Genomic DNA, 7,613 nt, shown 5'->3' on the forward strand with positions numbered 1-7,613 from the left:
GCTAACGTAGAAATCCTGGGTTCGAGTCCGGTGACAACTGTCGGAATTTGTGATTGACATCGTCGTCATTGGCGATTCTATTCACATACATACATAAAAATATATGGGAATATAAAAGATCGACAAAAAATATTATCTAGGAAAATACACAAAATACATTATATTTACAATATACATTTTAGACACGTGTTCAATCATAGTCGCTGTCTTCCTTCGACACACTCTGTAGGGTGTCCAGGCTGGGGGATGTGGCCATCAGATCCATGGCAGCAGACAACGTTGGGGGTCGAGACGCTGGGGGATGGCATGGAGGGCAACATATCCGAGGCAGCAGAGAGGCGGAAAACGGAAGTACTTGGCGAGGTAGTGGAGTCAGGTGCTGGAGAACGGAAGTTATATGATGGCGTCGCAATCCGTGGCGTCCAAACTTGTGGCTGTTGTGGTGGGAATAGCTGCAGGTTTTGGTGCGGTGAGACTGGGTGTTGCTGCTGCGGGATGTAGAATGTTGGCTGCTGTTGCTGGTATGGTTGTTGGACGAACTGTTGTTGCTGGTACTGTATGGGCTGGTAGGGTTGTTGCTGGTATGTTGCCTTCTTTGGATGAGAGGCCATCGCTGCTGCCTGGACTCCCACGGGAGGTTGTTGCCACTGTACAGGTTGTGATGACGCTGGAGGAGGTTGTGGTGTCCCTGTCAGAGAATCGAGGATTAGCCTGGGGTTGGTGATGGAAGATGTCCCTTCAGGCGGTTCCTCCAGGATCTTCCCGAACAGCACCTTTAAGTTCACGAGGGACACTCTTCTCAGTCGTGAACACAGGTGCGTTGAGAAGTCCTGGATCTCGGCCTCAGGTCCTTCAGCCTCTTTCTTCTGCATCAGGATATTGGCCTTGTGCAGGAGCTCCCTGATGGCGTGTCCGGATACCGTCTGCTCGTCTGTTGTGGTGGGGGTGGAGGCTACTGTATCTGCTGACTTGCTCTTCTTCAGGTTCCTCCTCCTGACGATTGATGCACGAGACAAACCAGACATCTCACTGGAGGAATCGTCATTTCTGTCTGAAGTGGCCCTTTGCGAGAGAGGATAGAACATGACAGGTGAGACTTTCTTATATTTGAGTTATGGCTGGTACTAGACTGCCCAAGCCAATTGAATGGGATCCAGATGATAGATTTAACTGATTAGCTAACTAAGCTGACTGCTGGCAATAACTCCAGTTTCTAAGCTAATGAAGATCCAGCGTACATGTATTAGCCTTTCCGGCTTTAATCTTCTTACAGGAACATGTACACGGGATGTATTTTCCTGTATGTGCACCTGTAAATTATTGCAAAATCATCTTCGAAATTGCACTGTGACACCATAGCACTAGCAGTTGGCAAAAATGCCAATGGGAGAGCTACATGTAGACAAATACCTCCCTGGTAGTATCCCAGTCTATCCTCTTTAATATCAGGTCTGTTTCCTTATTGGAAAAATCATAGGGGACCATTCAATTATCACATGTGCAAAATCATCTGGAATTTTCAACCCTCCCCCAACAACGTACAGGATAGTACATTCATCTACGCTTCTGAGCAGAACCCCCTCCCCTTCACTGCATTAGTAACACTTGAATGATCCCTACACCTGACAATGAATATTAATCAAAATCTCTTATGTTTTCATTTTGCATTACAGGTGGACCATGCAAGCATCTGTACCTAGTTATAAAGAAGTTCAATGCCCAGTCCTGTTGGAACTTCATTCCCGTCAACGACCCAGCAATGAGGATGCTTTTGTACAAAGATACAACTGGCTGTGCTAATGTCCCAGATGATTGGTTTGTGCCACTTAATCACCAGCAGAAACCCACGGAACCTAAGAAGGCCACACAACCCATCATGCCCATGGGAAACCAGTTCTGGGAATGCAAATGACCAAGAGATCAATCATGACAACCCATCAGTGCAGGATTGTGAGGAAATTCCACTGTGGAAACGCTGGCTCTTCTCCTTGTGCTATGAGACCACTTGACAGTTTACACCTTCAACGTGTGCTGCAAAACAAGTATGACGCCCGCAGTTCCACTTCAAACACGTCAAATTCTGGTGATGACAGCTGTGAAAATTATCCGATATTGAATGGACTGAACGAGGCATTTCAACAAAGGTACATGCAGGACAAAGATTCTCTTGGGGAATCTAAAAACCTTCACCAAACAAGTGCAGAAACTTGCCTCAGGGACTGATACTGCCTTGGCTTCAGCGCTTCATTGTTTTGGACGATACTCAGGTGCTGCCAATGCCCATGGGAAAAGATAGAGAAAACATCTTGTGAGCACCAAGACGATTGGTGTGCAGCCTACTGCAACATCTCGTAGGAAGATGATAGGTGGTGGAAAGAACCGTGTTGGTGCAGGCAGACCTACACTGAACAGTTTCAAGTACGTAAAGGGCGATATACCCTTCAGTTCCCAAGTTATGCCCCGGCGCAAGGCTCCACACAACATTCGTCAATGTGTAAAAATTAACCAAAGTCTGGGTAAAACACACTCTCCCATGTAAAATTTGACAGTATTGAACAAAAATCAGGTAGTGTTGGACTGTCAAACACCTGTACAAAATACTGTATGATCATTCAAGAGTCATGAGACATTGACTGCCATATATCAATACTGTGTGATCATTCAAGAGAAAACAGTACATGTAATTTACTGTATGGTGTCCTTAGACACACTGCAACTGATTCCTGTTTCATAAATGTGTATCAATACTGTATGATCACTGAAGAGAGAACATGTAATTTACTGTACAGAGACCTGAGACACCCTGTTCTTCCTGTTTCATGTAGAGGGGGGATAGTAGTATTTGTACTGTATGAGTATCCAAAAACATGTATATTTTTGTATCATTTCTATCTTTGTATAATCTGAATAAAAATGCAAATTGTTTTTATGTTTGAAATAGATTGTTGGATTGATTGTTTCATCAATTGATGCAATTGGATATCAATCAGAGCCAACGCTTGATTGCATGGATGACACTCAGAATCAATATTCTGGCTATGGCTGACTGCTGCCATGTATACACAGTCAACCTCGCCTAAGTCGAATCTGTTGGGACCAGAAATTTTTCTTCGACTTGATAATTCAACAGAAACATGATAATTCAACCATGTCAACAGAAAAGGTATGAAACCTCCCTGAATTTCCTTCAACTTAGATGAAATTCATCTTATGCGGGTTCGACTTGAGTGAGGTTGACTGTATATTACTTTGTCTTTGAAACAAGTTTGTTCAAAATAAAAACAAGTTTGGTCAAAATCAGCTGAGAAGGATCCCTCCTCCAAATAGTTTGTCCTCTGCAGACACTGGATGCCTTGTACCCCCAATACCTTGGGCCTCTCTGCAGACACTGGATGCCTTGGAGCCCCCCCACCGCCCCAATAGCTTGGCCGTCTGCAAAAACTGGATGCCTTGGAGTGCCCCCCCCCCATAGCTTGGGTCTCTGCAGACGCTGCATGCCTTGTACCCCCCCCCCCAATAGCTTGGGCCTCTGCAGAAACTATGCCCTGTACCCCCCCCCCCCCCAAATAGCTTGGGCCTCTGCAGAAACTGGATGCCTTGTAGTTTTTCATTAACCAAGATAAAAATGTGACAAGTGCCCTAAATTTGTAGATAAATAGGCACTCGTAAAGAAATTAAGACTACCGAATACCGATTATATTATAGCTAAGTCTACCCTAATACGAAAAACATCATATTTAATCTTTATTGCTTAATGTCTAGTTATATGATGTATGTATACAGAACCTACAGAGGTAAAGAAGGAGAACGTTTTGTACGTCTCACGCGACCGCAAGCATGATATCACATAGAACGTGTGAGAGCAGACAGTGGAGAGTAGGACCAACGTACAGAACGAATTACAAAATTTGAATTGAGTGCGCAGTAACAGGGGGTTTACACAGTCTAACGGTTCGTCAAACGCGGTTCGACAGACACGTGTTTAAAGTGATGTGTGAACGGGGAAGCTGGTTATCGAACATGCTGATTAAACGGTTTGAAGAAAATCTGTCCGAGTCTGACGGCGGGACTTTATTGTCCACACACCGTTTGAATGTGAGAATGCGCGTCGAACTCATTATGTCGCTCCCGCAGTGACCCTGGCGTGCTAGAGAAAGGTAGTTTTTCTTTTTGATTCCACGTGTATTACGCTTAAAAACCGTGTACTGTACCATATTCTTCAATGTAATAGTGTGTAGAATTAGATTATCATCCTGCTTCCAGTTATTCTATTTCATTATTATTATTATTTTCGGTTCTTTTATTTTACAGAAAACTTAAACCATGGCCTTGCATCCCCAAGAAATCAATTCTGTGGTGGCATCCTTCCATCCCCAAGAAATAAGTTCTGTGACTGTAAGTGAATTTCAGCAGCTTAAGTTTTCACAGCTGTCTCTACATGAGAAAGTTACAGTTAAGAAAAGAGGTCGTTCAACACCAGATATTTAAATATCTCAGCCTGGCATAAGCAACAAGAAATATATTCGTAGCTTTAATTCTGAATGGTACCAACGGAAAAATTGGCTTTGCGGCTGTGAAGTAAAAAATGCTCTGTTTTGCTTCCCATGTTTGCTGTTTGGAGGCGATGTAATGTGGACAAAAGATGGTTTTAGAAATATAAACAAAATGAAAGAAAAAACTGAAAAGCATGAAAAGTCAAAGAGGCACGTTGATAATGTAGTTTCGCTGTCACTTTTAGGAACTGTAAATATTAAGGAGAAACTTAGTGAGGCATACAGACTTTCAATCAATGAGCATAACATTAAGGTTAAAAAGAAACCGTGAAATTTTGTCCAAAATAATAGACTGCATTTTCTTTCATGGAAACTAAAACTGTCTTGCGTGGACATGATGAAAAAGTGGATTCCGTAAATCCAGGGATATTTAGAGGATTAGTAAATTTTGCATCTAAATTAGATCCAGATTTGAAGAATCACTTAGAATCCAGAAAAGTCTTTAAAGGTGTTTCAAAGACCATTCAGAATGAGATACTTGACTGCCTGCTACAAATATACCATGAGGAGATAAGGACAGAAATTAGAAAAGCTTCCTTTGTAGCTGTGATGGCTGATGACACAAAAGATGTTTCAGAGCATACTCAAATGGTCCTTGTTCTACGGTACGTATTGAATGGAGAAATATTTGAGCGTTTTTGGGGATTCTTTATTCCAGAAAATGAAACTGCAAATGGCATATCAAAACGTATTTTAGAACAATTGGACATGATCCTTCAAGGAAATGGACAAAAACGGATAGCTCAGACATTTGATCGTGCAAATGTCATGAAAGGCAATAAAAAAAGCACGAGTTCAAGCAAAAATAAAAGCAGTTTATAGCAATGCACATTTCATTCACTGTTATGCACATCAACTTAATTTAATAATGAGAAATGCAGCAAGTATTACACGAAATGCAAGAATATTTTTCTCTAACATTCTGGCTATTCCAACATTCTTCTCAAGATCACCACGTGTGTCCATTCTCAAGAAGCATATGGACATCAGTATTCCACGTCCATCTTCTACAAGGTGAAACTTCAACATATGGACCATAAACAGTTCATGAAAATTTGCAAACTTTAAATAGCTGCCTCACTGAAATTCAGTCAAAATAAAATACAAATCAAACTATCGTAGAAGCAACAGGAATTTTAGAACCTGAATGATAATCATTTCATATTTTGATAAGAACTTTTCATTAGATTATGCCTCCTGTTTAAATTATTTACAACCAAAGGCAAATCTCGAGAAATTGGCGTGTTTAAAGTCAATCAATATATAGCATATTTCGAAACTGCTATTTAAAAAAAATCGGAGTACTGTGAGAATCCTTCGAAGACACTCGTGGCAGAAGCTAAGGAAGTGTGTGACTGACTGTATCTGTGTTGATATAATGGACAGATATTCTTCCACTAAACACTTAGTAGCTGCTAAATTGTTCAACAAGAAATGCTTCACTAGTTTTAAGAATGAATTTCCTACACAAGAAATAGTACTGACCACTGAAGCATATCCCATGATTGACAAAGAAAAGCTTGAAACTGAACTAAAAGTATTCTATTGTAGATCTGATATTCATGAATATTGCAAATTGAGCTGTTAAAATTTATCTTGGAAAATAATCTAGATGATGTTCTTAGTGAAATTATGAAACTGATAAAAATCCTCTTGACAATTCCCATGACTACATCAGAGGCAGAATGCTGCTTTTCAACACTGAAAAGAATAAAAACTTTCCTAAGAAGCACTATGAAATCTGATAGACTAAATGCACTTGCAGTGCTTTCAATGGAGAAAAATTTCCTCAGTTGTCATGCAGACATCAAGGAGAAAATTATTTATCTTTTCGCACAAACTAAAACAAGAAGAGTTGATTTTGTTTTTGAATGAATGGATCAACCTTGAATTGCAACAATTTAGGTTTTAGTAAATAAAAATGTTTAATTTTACTTTTTTTAGGATTTTGTTAAGTTTCATAATAAATTTTCTTTTTATACCTGTTTGTTTCCTTTTACACAATATTAAAACAAAGGCTAAACATTTTCTGGAGCAGCACCCCCACTAATTTTAGCTACAAGCTGCCACTGTATTCAAACACTTGACAACAATTGGAGAAGCTTAGACAGTGTTCCATTGCCCACTGAGGTAACAGAGAAAGCAGGGGAGCCAATCAAATTTTATAACAAGCTTGCAACTGTGAAATACGGTGATGAGTATCCCTTTAAAACTGTGACTACATTTGCACTACAGATATTGGCTGCCTGTCACAAACACAGCCGCTGAATGGTTGTTTTCTAAATTACAACTAATAAAAACATATCAGAAATAAATTAAATCTTGATTCTGTAAAAGCCCTTTGTCACATATCTGAAGCAGTCAGAGGACAAGGAGCTTGTTACAAGTTAAAGCCATCCAGGTCTATGTTGAACTGTACATAAACTAGCACAGATATTTCCAACATATTTACACATATGTTGATTAATAATGTTAACAATTTTGTTTAGAAATTATAGCTTTGCTGTGTATATATTCTTTATATAAAAGTATTTTCATTAAATCATGCAGTGCCACTAAATTTTTTTTTACTATACTGTACTTTGTGAACATTTAATCATTTATACATCATCTTTATATATTGATGAAAATAAATTATCTATATGTTCATATGTTCCGTTTAACAACTCTTAACCTTACGTATTTGCTACTTTTTTACATTTTAGGCATACATGTTTGAGGCACATTAACTGTTGACGCACGATCTTTTACTCTCCCCAAGACATTATATGGTTAAATAATATGGTATATGGTTAATTAGTATTATTTATATCCATTTTCTTTCTCACCTAATGGTTAGAAAATGGTAGCTGCAGTGAAACTACAGACTTTCCTATGTTTGTACACGTTTAAAGGCTAACTGGTAACCGTTCATCCACACAAGCGAGGAATTGGCGGCACTCCAGGCCCACCCATCAGTTATACACTGGACAGCAGCGGAGAAAGATGGAAGTGTCTACAGATCTCGTTCGGGGCTGTTTGCTTTACGACTTCAAAGTGGGCTTATCAGCAGCTGCATCA

This window comes from Oratosquilla oratoria, unplaced genomic scaffold (genome assembly GCF_046742065.1).
Source record: "Oratosquilla oratoria isolate Oo_2021 unplaced genomic scaffold, ASM4674206v1 SCAFFOLD53, whole genome shotgun sequence".
Taxonomy (NCBI): domain Eukaryota; kingdom Metazoa; phylum Arthropoda; class Malacostraca; order Stomatopoda; family Squillidae; genus Oratosquilla; species Oratosquilla oratoria.